Raw genomic sequence first — 20,174 nt, 5'->3', positions numbered from 1 at the left:
AGATGATTTGACTAAGCGACCTACTTTACCTTTCCGGACGTTTTTCGGATTGGTAGTTGACCTTGGGGGTCAACTTCTTGGCTTTTCATCAACATTTCCAGTCTCTCGAATCTTCTCTCGTAACTACAACTAATTTAAGGTATCAAAAACCGAAATATTTGGTGTTGTGATTTACCAGCACGATATATATTTTCTATTGCTTTTCTTAGAACATACATAATCGTAAGCCGGGATGGGGTGTGTTGCAGCAAGCGAAGGGTAAAAGTCTTAGATATACCCATTTATCTATTCTATTCCGAGCATAATATATTCATAGTACGAACTTTATGTTATAACACTCCATGTTGGGATTGTTCGTTATATGAACCAAAACTTTCGAATAAATTTTTCTGATTATGTCCACAAAAGATTTGACCCCACTACTTAATCTAATCTAATCAATTTCTTGGTCTTTTTAATTCTGAAATGTAATTCCGATGAAATAAATTCCCCAACCAAATTATTTTCTCCAATATGGTACCCTTCACCAATATTTTTAAAAGGATAGCCTTACGTCAGTCTTTGATCAAATTATTGACTTTGGTTTATAGTTCCAGCCAATTTAATTTTGAGGGACCAGAGTCCATCCATTTAATGACTAAAACAGTTATCATTTCATTGATTGAATAATTAAGAATTTTGAAACCTTTTCCCGGATCCCATAAGCCAAGAGGGAGAATTGCAGTCTTTGATTTATTAATTTTCAATCCAGACTATTTTTAACATTGTAAAATAAGATAAGAAAACTTTATTTATCTTTGAAATTGAGCTTCCGAGTTCGCTTCCATCATCACGGTCGCATCATCTGCATAAAAATTTATTAGATGTTCAATATTTCAAAAACTGACTCCAAACTCTAAGTATTTTTTTGTCATGGCGTTTCTTAGCTCTTCTATTGTTGCTACAAAGAGCAGGGGGCCAAAGAACAACCTTACCGACAACTTTTACTCATATAAATTGGTATGCTCTCTGTATTTCAAAATTCACAGTCGATGATTTTGTAGCTAGTTATGCCTTGATCTGGCTAAAAAGGGCTTTGTAGTAGTTTTCTCACCGGCTGCTTCAATTTTTGTCTGAATATTCCCGAAAAGGATATTTTTCTTCGTTTTAAGAACCCTTTTTGCTCTGGGGCTATCTTGTTTTTTAAAATAAGTTCAATCTTACTTACAATAAAGAATTTTGTATGTCTCATTTAGTACAGTGATCGGCCTACAATTATCAAGATTTAAGTCATCTCCCTTTTGGGGGATAAGATCAGTTCGTCATTTAGTTATAGATTCTTGCAGATATATCATCTTTTCCATAAAGTTTCCCATTTTATTACGATAAAGGACGATCTTTTCACCGCATGTCGTAAATATATTATCTACAATCTAATATAGCCCCGAGGCCTTATTGTCTTTCAAGCTTTTCCTAATTTATTCAAATAATATCTCGTTAGAGAATACGGAGGTTATTTTCCCTAAAGGGAAATTACTTCTGATTCCACTAACTAACTTTTGAAAGGTTTTACATAATGCCTCTGTAATGTCCATCTTGCTTTTTTAAAATTTTCTCTCCATACTCTATTCTCTTTGTTACTGAGGCTGAGTAATTATTTTGTTGTTTGGGATTATTTTCATTTTCTATCTTAACCCTGGCTTCTAATTCGGCAATCACCACAATCCTGAAGGAGTTATAGCACTCAAACGTTATATTTTGTTGAAAAAGTGAACCCGTGTTCATTGTATGTTCCAAACTATCTTTATAATAATTAATCCCTTTCCTTTGTTGACTTATGGATCCTCTGGCAGTACTATGTATTGTGCATTGAGAAGAAAAAAACATTACTTTTTCTCAAAAACTGACGAATTGAACCTATCTTATATGTTACGAGGCTGCAATTACCAGTTTCAATATCAATCTATCTTTTAAAATTGCAGTTTTAAATTTGTTACCTTGGTACACTTTTAGTACTGGAGTTCCGAACGGCACTATTCTGATAAGCTTATGAGCATGGATACTATTCATTTAACTCCCATAACCAATCACATGTTATTCATATAATAGACATTAAAAAAGTAATTTTTTTTCATGATGGAGTTAAATTGCATTTAAACAATTTACCTTAAAATATGTAGATTTACGCGAGTTATTGTTTTGAATGTCATTTCAATGAAATATCTGTTGAATACAGGATTTCAATGCCCAAATATATATATTTTTACATAGACTGTCCATGTCCATATTTAACTGGAAATATTTAAATATTTCTAGAATGATCATTTATTGGACACGAAAATTTAATATCCTACAATGTTTTTCTAGCATTCAGCATTCCAGTACATATGTAAAAATACATCTTTTTAGACTAACAATGATTAATTAATGATTTATTGAAGTGTGTTTGCTTTATGCAAGATGCTACTTCAACGATATTTTTTGTCTGAAGGTAATTCAATTAATGTGTGAAATTGAAAAATACGTTAATTTATGCGTAAAAAATGTGTATTTTAATGTTTTTCCATATCTTAAATATAACATTCCTATTTGAATGTATTTTTTATTCAAAAAGAAAGAAACCAAAAATACAAAGGGTGACTCATATGGGGTCGGACAATATAAAATGATTAAAACTCGGAAACGGTTAGTTTGATATATAATTAAGATTTACAACTCGGAGTATATTAATAATGATTATTTGCATTTTGAGTCTGTACATATAGATCTCGAGGTTGAATAAATAAAACTTTACCTTTATCAAAATTTTAAACACACTTTTGTCAAATAACATAATTGATCATGATAAATAATTTAAAAATAGCAAAAACCAAAATGAAAATTTTCATATTCACCTTGAAGTCCATTCTAAAGAATGAGGTGCAAACTCAATCAGCAAAAGGCCTAAATAAAGCTGCATGGTACACATTGTTCGAGGAAAACATATATGCCATTTGTAATGCTGCCCTTAAAAGATTAAATGGTGTAACTATAATCAAAGGTGATTATATTGAGTAAAATTAAACAAATTATAAAACTTTGAGGTTCCTATACAAAATGTAATAAATCAAATTTTTTGTCATACTAACTCTTTCCGATTTTTAACCGTACACACACACATCTGAGTAAAGATGTTCGGTCAAATAAATTACTGTTGTGAGATTAGAAAAGGAAAAGAGATGATAGATTTTCCTTTTTTTTTTTTTTTTCTTTAATTATTTATTCATGCTTCTAGTACAGCATCTCCCTCTAATAAAGACTATAGTTTACCACTACCTTAGTAATATTAAATTAAATTAATTTTATGAGTCAAATGCCTTAAAAATGTTCCCCCTCCAACTGGATTGCATTTAAATGGATCCGTCCATTCATTTCCCCTCGGAGTTCATATTTTTCCATTAGGATATCCTAACAACACACCTCCGGATCCTCTCTTCATGTTTTGTTCAAGAGATCTCGTCTCTGTGTGCCTCAATCGCTGGATCTCATCTTCTTTAATGGAAGGATCGTTCATTGTGCAGATGTTTCTTCCCTTTCAAGGTCTGTCATAGTGACGTCTGACCTCGTGAATCATTTCCTCTATGCTCAAAAATAAATAAATTCCTCCAAATCTTCTACAGAATAATTCTTTACTGATATAATAGCTAATAAGACAGAATGATCCACTTAAAGCCCAGTTGAGAAACAGAAAGAGTTCTCATCGTCCATCCACTGCTCCTTCATTGAAATTCTGAAGTTCTTTTGTTTTTAAGTCAACTCTGATTCGTCTCTTACTCTAAGTAGAATATTTCATTATAAGAGTCCCTCAGTTTTCTGGATGTATATAATGCAGAAATAATTTAACTCAATCATAATTCCATTTATAAGGTAGAGTTTGTGAGGACCCTTGATTTCTATATTAAATGTGTGCCTCGTTTTTATTAGAAAACGAGTAGAAGATAATTCTAGACTTCTAAAGATAATGTGCCTCTCTTTTCTCGATATTTTTGTCTGCATTGCCAATGCATATTCTATTCATCTTATATTTATTTTTGTATAAAAATGTCTCATTTCATTTTGTATATGTATAGTGTCACTAATAATTTGTTGAATCTATTTGCTTTATTTTATATTAATAACTTCTATATCGTATCATTTGTCCTTTTATATTTGTCTGATACTCTGCTTATGACTTCTAGTTATAATTAATATAATTATTCTTTTAGTTTTAGTTTTTTTAAATTTACACATACTTTTATTTAACTTACTATAATAAGCGTTTAAGGGAAGAAATTTATTAGGTCTCAATGTTAATGGATCTATAACATAGAAATATGAAAGTTATTTTTATGAGTTTCACAAAGTAAATCAAGAATTCCTGAATTCGAAAATTTCGACTACTTTTTTTTATTAACTGTTCTATTGTAATTTGAAATATAGAAGATTCTCATTTTTATAGTAGAATCACGTGATATTATTATTATCCACAACCGTAACTTTAATCAATAGTACCATATGTCTCGCTCCCCCTTTTTACACGCACTTGCTCGATGCCCATCTTTACATATGAGTTAGTCTGTACATGAATTATATGATTATTTATAATCGTATAATGACAGTATATTTATTCATTTATATCCGTAATGAAACTAGGTATATTATGTGACAATAAGCTTGTCCGATATTGTAAATGAGTTACTTGAGTAAGCATTGATATGCATATAATTTCAACTTAACGACGAGATGTAACAAAAAAACAACTTCTAAAAATGATTTTTGTAAAAAAAAATTAATTAAAGCTGATATTTATAAGAATTGTATACTAGGTGTAGTAAAAAGAGATCTTTGAGAAATCCATGATTTTTATTAGATTTTTTTAATAAATTAGTTTCCATTAATGCTTATCTCTTTGCCAATCAAAACAGTGATTACATAAAACATTAAAATTACTGGAATCTATAACAAACCAAAATTACACATAATTATAGTTATATTATCAAAACTATAAGCACTATTCTAATTTAAAGTTACCTGGCTTGCGTTTTCGTCTTTATTGAAGAAAAACTGTAAAACATTGCATATTTTCTCTTTGCTGGTGTCCATCTTTGATGCACGCTCAAAAAATTCCGAGTCTAACAATCTCAAAACGATTTAAGAAGTTTTTTAGTAAGAAATTTTATCTTTCTAACGACATTTACTGTAAACTGGTCACACATTTACAATGCAGGATACACATTACTATTTCAAAATAATTAATTTTATTTTACTATACCTATTCTTTTGTTTGAATTTTTTTGTCAGATCCAAGATATCCGATCAGCATCAAAGAATCTGTATTAAAACCTTTTTTTCACATGAAAACAACTCTTACAGAAATCAACAACTGTATAGGAACAACATGGGGACCGTTTACAATGTGAAAAAGAGAGTGGAGGCCCGAGAAGACTCAGAGATACATCCTAGCTCTAGCAAGAAGCCCTAATTGGAATCTAATGTTGCGAAGCAGGCTATTCAAAAACAAGATTTTGCTTGACTGGGACTGACTACAAAAATATCATGAAACAACCATTCATCCTATGGATATGTCACACAGTTCCATATCAGAACTATGTCTTATAACTCGATGTTTTCCTAGTCCACACCTGAAAAGTGCCTTGAAGTTCTTGGAGGACAACGTGCCTTTTTTTAGGAAGTTCATGTCCCCTCCCCCCCTACTACTCTCTAAATGATGTATTCTGGTCGTAAATTGAAAAGATAGCCTGTTGACTTCGTCAGTCTAAAATTGATGCTATGAAGATTACTATCAGTGAGTAGCTGAAAACTTGCACACTAGATTGAATAAATTATGAAAAACTTGTTTATATGGAATGATGAAAAGACAACTCAAAACAAATTTGTGATATGTTTGCATACTATACTTTTATTCTATATTAAATAAGGAATAACAGACTCGACTTGGCGCTGATCAGATTGGCAGCTCTTGACGATGAAGTCCTTGCCCACTGCCCAAGATTTACCAAGCTGTCACAATGGCAGCTTGGAATGAATCCAAATTTGGATATGAGGTGTGGCAAACATTCTTATCCTAGACGCCCCGAACTGCAAAGTCTAGGGGTTTGAGATCAGGGCAGGACGAACGTCACATAACATCAGTAAGGCCAGGAGTTCCTGAAAAGTTTGTTTATTCTTGACTGTAAACACCTTTCAATACAATTCCCATCCTTCATTTGACTTCTGGATGTTGTAGGAAGTCCGAGTTAAGATGCCAATGGTGTCTGCAGCGCTCTCAGGCGGTGCCTTTTTGTTGTTGCCCCGACATGTTTATACTTAGGGACATAGAACAAAAACAAAATTGTGTAATGAAACCTGTTCATTAAAGTCATTCATTACACAATTGTTTCAATTCAATTCTATATTTTATTCCATATAAATAATGCAAATAAAAAAAATAAAAAATAGTTCGTCATAAAAGAGCAAGGAAAAAAAAGAGTACGCATTTCATGTGTATAGTATTATTTTACTTGACACACTGCTTTATAATAATTTGTGTATTATTGTCTAGTTATTTTCATTATAACTGTTTGTTTGACTTTTTCTTCCTTAGGAAAACTGTGAGTTTTTATGTAGGTATAATCTTGCATCTCGAGAGACTAGTTTTGGGATTTGATTTATTGCAGATAAATTTGATGCTAGGGTAGTATATTCTTCTTCTATTTTTTTCTTTTTTTGCTCATGAGTAATTGCAAATGTATTTGGTTATTCTTCCAAATATATGTCTTAATACACATTGCGCAGAAAAGGGTTAAAAAGATAAGATATATCCTTGAAAAATACATTGCCCATGTTTAATTATCATGTACAGGGTGCGCAAGCTATCTATACCGTCACATTGGGGTGCTTTCTACGGCAAACACAGGCACTTAGGCAGCTGTTTTTTGTTAGATATCTTGCTCAAACCTGCACCAGTTGGAAAAAAAAATGAATCAAATAACGAATTCGTTGTCCCAAATATTTGGAAAACGCACGGTGCCCTCATTGGAATCCACGCCGGGAACGACAAAAATTACCTGGAAGTGAACAAGGGGAAGCCCTGGATTGTCATGTTGCTAATGGGAGGCCTTACATATGGCAGCAGGACTTCGACCCTTGTCCCACCTTGAAAAATAGTCACAAGTGGCTTCTAGAGAATTTTGACGACTTCATCTAGACAGACTATTGACCTTTAAACTCACCGAGCTTTTGGCCTCGTATAGAGACTGTAATTGAGGCTAAAGGTAATTTTATTAAATAAAATAAACTTGAATCAATCTAGCTTTCAGAATTTGGTTTTATTCATTAATTTGATAACTGGTTTGAGAGAAAACTGCTTTTGAAAAAATATTTTTTTGCAGCAAAGATAGCTTGCTCACCTTGTATCTATTTATGTATTGTACATACAATTTCATCTTTCATATACCAGGGGGATATTCTATAAATGGAATGCATACTCTTGTATTTTCTTCCTATTTTTAATCACATACTAAGGGATATTTTTTATATGGGTAGTATAGTTATGAAAAATGAAAGGGATAATTGAATTAAAACAATTGCCTATTAAGGACTTATTATAACTTTTTATATTTATCAAATAAAACAGAAGTGTCCTAACTTGTTTCGATTTTATCATATAATTAATTAATTACTGTTTCTTGCCCATTTTGAGGATATAAACGCCCCAAATCATATATTCGCTGAAACAAATGGGACTTGAAATCTTCACTCGAACTTTTCAAAAAAATAATATATATTACTTTTTTAGTATAAGACATTTTAACTTGTAAATATCTTTCTGGAGTTACTCCGAGGGAGATATACTAGATCAATAATCACCCGTTCATAACATTTAAAAAAATATCGTTTCTATTGTATAGAAAACATAAAATAACTACAAAACGAAACAATTGTGGATGTATTGCTAAAAAAATTAGCAAATTTTAGGAAATTATGTTATTAAAGACGCTGTCAAGTATTGAATAACCAAATTTCTGGCTAATTAGTTTTCTTATTTGCCAATTTACCCTAAAAAACGCAAATTTAAGGCATATTAGGTCAGATCAAAAATATGCCATTATTTTCTCATTTTAAATTAGTTCTCATTTTATTCGCTATTTGTTTTTATCTTGATTCATACCATACATATATATACTAAACATAAAAGTTTTGTTATATGGATTGTTAGAGAAAATGGTGTTATATTAACCAAATTAAGCATTTTAGTTTAAAATTAGATAATCTATCGAGGATCTGCTACTGAAAGTATACAAAAATTTTACTATTTTGGCTTTAAGAATGTGCTTCAGAGTTCTTAGATACTAGAAAGATCCTTTAGGCAGTAGTGCATAAGACTGACGATTATATAGAATCGATGTCAGGGATCCTGATGTTACACGTAGTATGTCTCGAAGCTGCCGCAATGAATATTACTCTTGTATCTCCCCTAAATAATTTTTCCTTATCTCTAAGTCTTTTCACGATATACACCTTTGCAATAAGCAGATAAAAATTCAATCCTTAATTTGGCATATGCATTTTTATTATAATCTGCTGATCCAAACGGACAATTCTGGCTTTCATCTATGTATTTTGAATCAACATCCTATAGGCCGCTGGCGTTCAAGGACACAAAATATCTCGAAATATATGACAAAAGGCAGCCAGTAAGTGTGGGAATGAAATAATTAGATTTCCCCCCCTCATTTAGACATAGCAGTGCAAAAAAATCCTGTTGCAAAATTGAAATTGTGAAGTACATTTTTTCACATCTGCTGTACCTTTCGTAATTCATAACTAAACCAATCCATTTTTTTTGGTAAATCTAGTTATTGTAGATACTTTTTACCTCAGATTAGTCCACATCATAAGCCAAATGTACAGTTCTCGGTTCGTTATACTTCATCTCCATTCTACTGCTGGATTTCTTGAAATATTCATAAAATTTTAGGAGTAAATACGAGATAGTTGGGCTACTCCACCACCTATATGGGATTTAGGTCTTTTCATGGCTTTGATATAATTCTTATAAAACAGACAATTAAGCCATTTGTCTTATGAAATAGCCTTTTCAGCTAGTTACGTACTTGATGTCGCCTTTTATAAAATTAAAGGTCTATATTCATCTTCAGTGGCCAATGCATCAAAGGCTTTTTATTTTTTTACTATGTTGTTACAATTATTCACTAGGTTTATATTGTTTGTTTGTTTTTGAGAGATAAAAATTCTAGGCGTCTTCTAGAGTGCTCTGCAATTTTATACAATTGAAAAAAACAAACAAACGGAAAATAGAAGTAATTTACTTGTAAATTCTTTAAGACTTGTAAAAAATTTCCTACGAAAAGTTCTAATTTTTTCTCCCCTAAATTGATTTTTTTTTCAATAGTAGAATATCGTAGAGCACAAAAACTTTTATATCAGTCAAAAAAAAACAATTCAAAATGGCTGATATTGTACAAGGCTGTAAACATGTGTACCAACATTATAAAAAAAATTAAAATTGAATTTGGAATTAGAAAAGAACGGTTTCTTTTTTCTACAGATTAGTAAATACATGGCTTTTATTACTGCATTAATTAAATAAAGTAGTGTGGGTTCAAACGGATATATTTTTGAGTTTGAAGCCTTGCTGCAAACCTTAAATTGCAAATGTTTGAAATATTCTTATTAGCATTACAAATTTTCGCCATAAATTCCTTATGGAAAACATTTCTTTGTCAAAATATAAATTAATGTAAATTTATGATTAACAAAAAAACTTCGCTTAATTTCAAAGGGGAATTCACCACTAAAAAAAATGATTAATTGGAACAAAAAATTATAGTTTCCACTAAAGACGTTCCTTTTGACTTACTGACCCCTTTTTGATGTGAATAAGTTTATTTCGTTTTATGTAAATTAGCCTCGTTTGATTCCTTATTAGAAACAAACGTATTTTTTACGTAAGCTAACATAAATAGGAAAAAAATCTATTATACTTATGCATCGAAGTTAAGTAGATAATATGTTTTCGCCTCTGTTCTTTTGTTTTTCCCCAGAATTACTGCAAATGTTACAGATTGATTTTGATCAAAATTAGTACGAAGATTATATAAGGTCACAGTAAAATGCCATTGAATTTTGAGAGGTCAAGGTGAAAGGGGGAAATTATACAGGTTTGTATCGTTGTATAATATTTATATTAATATTATAATTCTAAAAAAAATCAAAGGTCAAAGTAACACAAAAAGTAAGAAATGCATAATCGACCATTTATTGGAATAAATTTAGATTAATAAACTCTATTTGATTTTAGTTGGAGGATTTGCATTCTATCGAGTGCATATATTTTGTATTGAATGAGACAATACAGTTTTGACCAATTTGAGCTTTATAAACTTTTAAATCAACTTTGATGCTTTAAAATCATATGTAGAATAGCTTAAATAATTTTTTTTTGAAACTCCTACATTGTGATGGGCTATATTTAAGTAAAAATTTCATAATTTTTGTAAGTGAAGAGTTATCAATCGAAATTTTAAATACACCCATTTGACCATTTTTCTACCTTATTTTATAGTATTTCATGGCATATTTCGAAGAATTAAAAATAAGATGCGCAACAAAATAGAGATAAGAATTCAGATATATGTATGCAATTGTTTACCTTGAAAAATCTTTAAAAGTAAGATTGCTTATAATGATGACCTGTTATTCCATTAGTTGGAATCATGTATCAAAAACGATCCTTCTTTGATTTATCACTTATTGAGCACTTTTTTGTTTATTAAAGAACTATCTACACTCTCACTTACTATACATCAACTAATATATAAAAGTTATACACAAACTGAAAGAATCACCGATTACTTTATTTACTTTTTTATTTTGATAAATTGAGTCTTCATTTCACAATAATGATGCCCATAATTTTGTTACTACTATTGCTTCTAAAAATATATATTTATATATAATTAGCTGCAGTTATATACAAATAACAATGCATAATTAATTTGACTGCATTTCTTTTAAATTGGATGCTTATTATTTCATTGTATTTCTTTAAAATAACTCGGGTACGTATTAAATTTGATGAAGTATTAGTAAAAATTGTTTAATAGGTTGATATATATGTATAACCGATATTATATATCCCTTATATGGTAATATGTTAGTATTGTTATTTATACCGGGACTATAGTGTAACGGGAGTACTGACGCATTTAAAACCGTATATATTAAATTGATATTGAAAGTGTTACTTGCAATATTATTATACAATAAAAAAATGTTTTGATCAAGATCATAATCCCCACTTTCAAAATTTCTGAGCTAGAGAATGGTCTTTTATTTATCAAAGCAAGAAAGAAAATTGTATTTATAACCTAATGAAATTTCTAAACTAAAACCTTCTAACAAAAATATTCTGCAGATGCTTATATAAAAGCATGTGAATTGCCCCCTGCAACATTTTTGTTCCATATTTTTAGTTGAAAAATATCAAGATACTGGTACTAATTTTTCACCCAATCAATATTCTGATCAGGGTATAATGAACCATATTAGTATTACGATTAATCTATCTTATCTTAAAAATATCTTGTGAAATCAATAAAAATAATGTATATTTCCTTATCTAGAAATGTCTGGGAATCAAACCAGTTTCATATGTCGCACCATAAACTATTATACTAATTTTGAATACCAGTTCTTTTTTTGGGGGTATTGTTACAACAATAGTAAAATACTATTCGAATTAAATTATTGTTATACAGGGTCTTGAATATAAATTTGGACTGAATTTAACTGTTTCTAGATCAATAAAGGTTGCAATTAGAGAATATGTGTAATGGTCCAATTTATTCTTTATTTTATTGACAATAATGTAATTCAATATAATCTCCATTTTTGCAGATATTCTCTCGATTATTGCCCTGAAGGCCTAGCACGCCTTGATAACTTCCACAGGATCAATAGCCGCCTTGTGCTTGATAATAGAGGTCTTTAGAGCCTTAATGCTGTTGTTACTGGTAGACCAAACCTGTTTCTCAAAATTCCCCTATAAATTAGAAGTCCAAGGGGTTCATATCAGGGGAGTTGGGGTAGGGCAGGATTTGTGGTGTCAAAAAGAGATTTTATTGTTGTTAAGTTTTCTTTGCCATGTGTAGAAGAGCAGAATCTTGCTGAAACACAACCTGGGTTCCATTGGCCTCCTTTATCATCCAGGGAATGGCATTAGTCGTTAAAAACTCACAGTATCTATCGGACCCGACTAGTTCCTTCGAGTTAAAGAAGAACAAGGCATCCCATCAATTACCCGTTGCTCCCTAAGACAGTCGAGGTCATAATGGATGCCGAAAACTTAGTCTTGGAGACGTCAGGAATCCTCTGGAGCTTGCCCCCTCCTTCCAGCCCAGTAGTGAAATAAACTATATTTATAGCTTCAAGATTGCGATCATCATTGTTAAACTTAAGGTGATGAGATGGAAGTTAAGGTTATGATGGCACCCCAAGAATCCTAGGATTCTATACCATGGTTTTCCTGGTTTTAATGTGCCTCCTTATCCGGAACTTGAATCTAAATGGGAGATGACTATTACAAGACAGAAAGTGAATCTGAAAGGGAATTCAAAAATATGGGCAATTACTAAGAATTCAAGATTGTGCAGCCTCTATTTCATAAAATTGGATTATATTTCCTTTTCCGTACACCATATTCAGGGAAGTGGTTGTCAACATAATCGGTAACTGGAACTAAGGTAGAGATCTCAAGGGTACAAGCTCAAAAAAAGGTTCTAGCTTTGGGTAAAACACTAAATTATTTTAAAATGAAAATATAGAAATATTTCAAATATTGGTTAAGCGTCAACATAAAAACAGGTAAGCATCCTTTTGGAAGGCGTGTTTCTTTCTTTCCTCTATAGATCCCTATCATTCTTTTAATTTTTTCCAATATATAATCGGTATACCTATACTACATACATGACGTAGTATGGATCAATGTTGACGTCACTAAGCAGGAATCTTGTTCATTTATTTAATACAATAGTAACGAAAAAGAGCCATCTTGAACCTTGACATAACCCCCTGGTCCGTCGTTAAGCTTTATACTAACTCAGCAAGAGCTGTCCTCCCTAAAAGCCTCTAAAAAAGGAGATGTACTTCCCTATGAGTTTATCCAGCACCATAGGTATGTTAGAATGTTAAGACCTAGCCACGTTAAGCACTAGTAAAACTTTAATAATAACTGCTTCTCGTTTAAAGTGGTTTTTATGACAGGGAGAACACATGACCTGCCACTCATCTAATTGTAGAGATTAGATTCCCATACGCTTCTGGCAGCAACCAGGAGGCCAAAGCTACAATGTGGGAGACTATTGGACAAATTATTTGAATTACTTTACTTTCCAGGAGACTGAAAAGGATGATGTGCTTTGAGTGTGGCCAAACCTTCTGCTCTACCCCTCTTCTCCTCCGTCTCTTCCTATACACACCCAAGCATCGGCTAGTGGACTAAGACTTCAGCTCAAAAATGAGTGTCAAGAAGCATTGGAGCTTAAAATATTTGGGAAACAGGAGGCGCTAACCGTTAACGAGCTTAATGATAAGTTGTTACTTGAAACATTACCGTGGGATGTATACTAATTACATCTCCCAAATTGGCCTTCCTTATGCAGGAAGCAACTGAAGGTAGGGGTCTTGAAATTAAGGCTAGCCTCTAAATCCAAGAAGACTTTACCTTTCCAATTTTTCATGGGCATCATACGCTAAACAATAATGTGTCTTACCACAGAGGCTAATGTCATCAAATCAGTAACTGAAATAACCAACATTGCTGCATAGTTAGGATCAAAAGAGTTCTTGAATAATGAAGAGACTTCTGAAATCATCATGAGGTTATTGAACAAACTACTTGCATCCCCAGACTTGGAGTCAATATATTCTCCAAAATTGTCTTTCATGATAGAACAGGCGACATTTCTCTTCAAGAAACCAAATAGAAGGCGATTTTCACCTTGTCTTCTTTCTATTTGTTCTCTGTGGCAAAATATTAGTACGACTCTCTATGATCAAATGTTTTAAGTCGAATTGCCTTACAATTCCATGTCCCAAGTATCTTAGAACTATGTCTACAGCAGTTACCATAGAGACTGGAATACCGTCATTTATAGTTAAGTATCTTGGAACAAGGATCAAACACCTCAACAGCAGAGACTGTAATGCCAATCTTATAATGGATGAGGTCTACTCCACAGCAAGAGTTGAGTTTGTTAGAGGTAATTTCTTGGGCTGTGAGAACAACCAAACAACTAAAACTTACATTTATAATCACATCCGTTGGAGGAAACTATATGGATGTGGTAGAACTTATACCAGTTGGCAAATTAAACGCTGAATTCACCCACACACGATCAATAGAAAAGTTCATCTCATATATGACCCTGCACACAATTATAGAAATATTTATGATTGCTTCCAAAGTCAAGAATACTTCATCATTCCCCTGAACCGTCTAGGAGTTAAATCATAATTACGCCGTACTTTTGTTCATATCAAAGAAATCCACCATAAAGAGTAAAGAAAGAGCCCAGAAACTACAATCGAAGCCATAGTTGATGCTGTGCATGGTCAAGGTCACAAATGGGCAAGTATTCTTAGCAAGATTTCTTAAATCCTCTTCAACGTGATATGCGAAAATTTGGTTTCTCAGCTAAATGACAACATCCGATAGGAAGGCAGAAAAAGATCATCTGAAAAGAAGCTCATATCTAGAAAGGTTGCCAAACTTCAATCTATTAATGTTCAAGTTATTAACATTATTTTTTTTGATGTGTGTCTCTATTTTTAAAATAATTATCTTGCTGCTTATTTAGTCTATAATTCTTATTAATTGTCCTATGATGAATAAATATTTATATATTTTTACTGATATACTCTGTGTTGAAAAACTGTACTAGTATATTTTTATGAAAAAATACCACATATTCGTGAGTTTCTTCTGAGCCAGCCTTTGGAGTGCACGTTTTTTTGTCTGTTGTCCAGGTGCTTGAAATGTCCATGATTCCTACCTTCAAAAGAAACACTTCACGGAGAAAGTAACTATGCAAGGAATGCACGCTCTCGCACTCTTTATTCGAGAGCTTTAGGTACTCAAGTAAATGAAAAATCCAAGGAAAGAAAATTAATACACTTGAATAATAATAGAAGATTTATGTGCAGATACTTTTGTGTTTCTCATTGAAAATAAGGAAGGATGTCCTATTGCACAAGACAATTTATGGTATGTCGATGTTTATGACATTGCTATTAAATTTTGTTTTAAAGAGCACGAATTAGCTGATACTAACCCTAAATTTGGGTTTGGACACCATATTTTTACTCTAAGTATCCTATTGATGTTAGAGGTTGGTTAAATGACTTAAAAAAGCACACATTTATTCTTTGAAAAGTGCAGGGGGTATGGCCATAGATGTTAATTTAAAAATGAAAAGAATCGAAAAAAAAAAAAATTAAGAGAAAAAATAAATTTACGATAACATTGCTAAATACTTTTAAACGTATAAATGAATTGAAGGCAGTAGAGTAGTTGAAACAAATTGACGAAATAACTTTTCATTATGCCAAAAAGAATCCGTCAGACAGAGAGGCTGAAGATAAATATTTGAGCTATAGAGAGGTATGGAAGGATGGGGATTATTTAGTGGAAATTGTGGCAACCCCTGATATGATTCTCAGATTGTCCGTATTAAATTGTCTAATTAAATTAAGATATAAAGGAGCTCAATTGTAGTGTCAAAACTGTTTTAGCTTTGGGAATAACAAGCTCAGCTTCGATAACGAAAAAATTAAAGCTCAGGAGTATGATAAGTCTTTAAAAGTTTATCTGGCTTCAAGGGACTTATCTGATAATAGGATATGAAAGAACAGTTCCAATATGAATGATATATAAGACCAGATCGTCGTTGATCGGTGCTATTCAGATTCAGGAGTGAAAAAAGGAAAAGAGGAAGCAATTAGGGAAAAGCTTGGTAGTTTGTCGAAACCATATTTAGATGCCCAGCCAATTAAGAAAATTTCGAACTCATTCGGAATCAGCAGGAAAGAAAAATAAACCAGACAGTGATTACTCTCCTAGAAGGGAGAAAAACAGTCCAAAATAGTTTAATTAATTTTACAAATACAGGATACGAGTGGGTATTACTTACCTATTCTACTTGTCATTGTCTTTCTAACTGTATTCCATAGTTACTACACAAAAAATTAACGGTATCTACAGCCAAGTTAAATTACAATCGCAAATAACTGATTTCTTTCCAGGCAAAGTTGAAAAATGATATTTACAAGGTGAATCTAGGAATGAGAAAAATAATTTCATGGAAGATTTCAAAGGTTATTTATTGCTTTACATTCAAATAAAAAATGGCTGAACGTCTCAATATTGTTTTCACAGAAGAAGCAGATCCTTTCTTCGATTGACCTTGCCTGAATACTACCAAAAGGGAGAGTGCTCGTAATCATTCGATATTTTAACCAACATAAGGAAAAATCAAACCCTACATTCAGGAAGGCCCTCAATACATCTATGGGGTAGGATTCTAATTGTAGTCGTTCGATCTTTCTCTCAATCAACAGTAAGAAGTGTTTCATATCGTTTTCTGCCATCAGTATTTCTCGAATTGTTTTGTTTTTTGTTCCTTTCACATAGTTAAAAAAACTATCTCTCGGGCCAAATGTCCGCTTATTAAAATATACCTCTGTCAAAATTTCCCTCTTTTCCAATTTTTCACTAAACGTAAAAACTGTTTATATTAAAGACTTCTCCCATAAAGTCTCGTCTCCTTCTAATTTATGAATTTGTCATGTAGTCTGGTCTTGGATTCCCATCCACAGGTTTTGTTTGGTCCATTAGGGAATATAAAATGTTGGCATATTGTATCCAATTTCTTTGCTAATCGTTCAGAAAACCCTGTAACCCTCAACAGATAAATTACTTAAGCTAGTATTAGTGTGTTCCAGATAAAAATTCTGGAAGGGAATATTTCTAATGGTAGCTCACTCTCTCCTCCATCGTCTGCTGTTCAAAGGATTGTATGGTATGCTAAACCATTCTATGATTCGACAACACTTAGGCAGAATTTATCGAACAGAACTTTTTTCAAAAATCTTGAAAATTCCCAAAGTTGAGATGTGGAAGCAATGCAGAGTAATATTCTTACCTCCATGAAAACTCGTACACAATATTAAAGCAAGGAATGTTATTTTTTCCGTGATGAGATCTGGAAGAAAACATCAACACCCCAGCCCCTGGTACATGAATATGAAGGGATCACCATCATATTGTGAGGGTGCATTCGAAGTATGCAAAAAATTTATAAGAACGTTAAAACTACTAAAACTTGGCTGATAAGAATTAGGGAATCTCTGCGTGGAGTAGTGGAAGGAAATAAATTTACTTCACAATTCCAGATATCCACAAATTGCCTCTTTTTCAATAGTCCTTGAAAGAGCTGTGCGAAGCTCTTTAATAGTTTTCAGCATTTTTGTTGATTGTTCTTTTGTTGGAATACTTAAAGAGTTCTTATTATTGGACATAGAAATGACAACCCACAACATAGGGAAACTTAAAGTATAATTTTATTTGGTCTTCACCCAGAAAATCATCACACAAAAGTCAAGCATGCATTTTGCTTTGTTAAGTGCCAAGGCTCTCATTTCATCAAAGCTAAATAAGCGTCAAAATATTTACAGGTTAAATTTAAAGTAAATAATTAAATCTGCCTCCGCGAGATATTCTGCTTTTTATCTCAAAATCCTAAATTTGGATGGTAGTTCCTGGGTCTAAGCCCTTGAAGTAATTCGGCATCGTATTTCTGATTCCCTCCGATACTATTCGTTCGACGTTGAAGAAGATCGTCCGACGGTATGAACAATTAATGAGGAGATCAACGTTTTAAATTGAGGAATTTTTGACCATTAAAAAATAAGAACAAAAAAAACAACACATTTTTATATAAACTTCAGCAAAAACAGTTAATCAGATACTTTAAATGAAAATAAATTCTTTTTTTAACATCAACCTAAAATTTTAATTTTAACTCAATAAAAATTCTTAAATTTTACCCGATTTTCATAATGAAAATCGTGATGATATTAATATACAACATATATACCTAATTATTAGTGATGTAACCAGAGCTGAACTTTGCTGCATGAGTATTTTATAGTTTCTAACAAAACACAAGTAATTACTAGCTCTACTCCTTACTCCCCGGAATAATCGTAACTTGATTGAGTACTCGTTACTTGCTAAAATACTCGGTACTCTTAAAACACAAGTTATTCGCATGAATACTAGTTACTCGCTTGAATACTTGTTACTCGCTTGAATAATCGTTACTCGTTTTAGTAGAAGTTACTCGCTTTAATAATAGTTACTCACATGAATACTGGTTACTCACTCCAACTTTTTTTTAGTTGCAGACAAACTCGTCCATCAAAAATTTAATTTTTATAAAAATAGTGAAAAATTATAACATAAAAATTGTTTTTGTAATTTATGTTCCAGAGATTAATTAATATTAGATTATTACAGTTAAAAAAAAAAAAAAAAAAATTGCCGAAATAATAAATTTTTCTCTTTTTACAATTTATTGACTCAAGTCGACAGAACTATAGAATAATCATTATATCATGAGTATTTATAATTATAATTTTTTGAATAAATTCATTTATAAATTATTGTTATACAATAATAAAGGGAATTAATTGCTCGCCATGCACCTGTCCACCCGTCGAAATTGGCAATTTCCAAGAAACACTCGTTTTTTTATGCCCACCAGTCGAATGTTTAGGTCATTTAAAAACTTTATAAAACTCAATTTCTCAGTAGTGGCATATCACTTTTGAATTACAAAAGAAGAATTGGCTCCGAAAGGAATTAAAATAGTGTATTTAATTATAATTTGATCGGAATTCAGTATTCGTAATCAATTGACTACACCATTCATATATGTTGTTCTTCAAAATAAAGATTAGGCTACTCCGGCAATCGAAAGTAAGACAATAATTTTGAATTTAAAAAAACTGAAACTTTCCTTCATTGATGATATCATTTTATTATTTGATTTCTTAGCGATTACTATTTACATTTATGATATTTTTTTGTTTGAAAAAATGTATCTATTATTTATATATATAAAGCTAGTCTGTGTCCTTTATTGGTACCCACCCATTTGGGCTTAAGAGGTTGAAACTTTGCATGGGTTCCTCTTTTGTGCCTGGTCAGGCTAAGCCAGAGGTGTTGATTTTCGAGAGGTCATATAAGGGGGCGGGTTGTTCTATATCCGAAACAGAAAAAAAGTTTTTTTTTGGAAATCAAAAAGACTAGTTAGATGTATAAGCTATAAATCAAAAAAGTGACTGGCAAATCAAAAACAACTATACATATAACTACGTTTTCTAAATTTATTCAAAATCAAAAAAATCAAATGGGCAAAAAAAGAAATCGGTAAAAATTGTACTTTTGTTTTTTTTTCAGGTGCAAAAAAAAAGTATTTCCAATAGAATATCGGATTTGTAGATACCATAAAAATTTGTAGGAATTTGTCTAGAAATTCGTTTGCATATAAATTTGACTTATAAAATTTATTTTTAATTGAAATTTTTATCTTTTTTAGAACATTTTTTCCATTATCAAACGTCAAATTTTAGTTCAGAAGAAACTCCCCAAAATGATGAATTTTGCCCATAAAAGTTTTTCTTTACAATGCTCCTAAATTATATATTACTTTTTTTTGGAAATGAATTTCAATTAGGCAATTTTTTGAAAAAAAATAAAAGATGGACTTCTCATATAGATAATTTTTTTATCCATATGTGTTGCTTGGTTATTTGAAGTTTATAACACATATAAAAAAAATTCATAGTAATACGTCGGGTAATTCTTTATTAGTTATGGTTATTTTTATTTTTTTATTGTCATTGGTTATGTGGGGCTGCTCTATCTTTTTTCTATTTATCAACTCGAATACATTTCTAAAGTCGAATGGAATCACCATGGACAGTACGCTAGGGGTTATTCTATTGAACTTGATGCATGTACGGGCGCGCCCCAGTGATTCCTAGAGAAAGAACTATACTTTATGTATAGTTCTTCCATGTTTGTGTAT

Source organism: Lepeophtheirus salmonis, chromosome 2 (genome assembly GCF_016086655.4).
Source record: "Lepeophtheirus salmonis chromosome 2, UVic_Lsal_1.4, whole genome shotgun sequence".
In the NCBI taxonomy this organism is placed as follows: domain Eukaryota; kingdom Metazoa; phylum Arthropoda; class Copepoda; order Siphonostomatoida; family Caligidae; genus Lepeophtheirus; species Lepeophtheirus salmonis.
The sequence above is the reverse complement of the archived record's forward strand: the minus strand, read 5'-3'. Positions refer to the sequence as shown.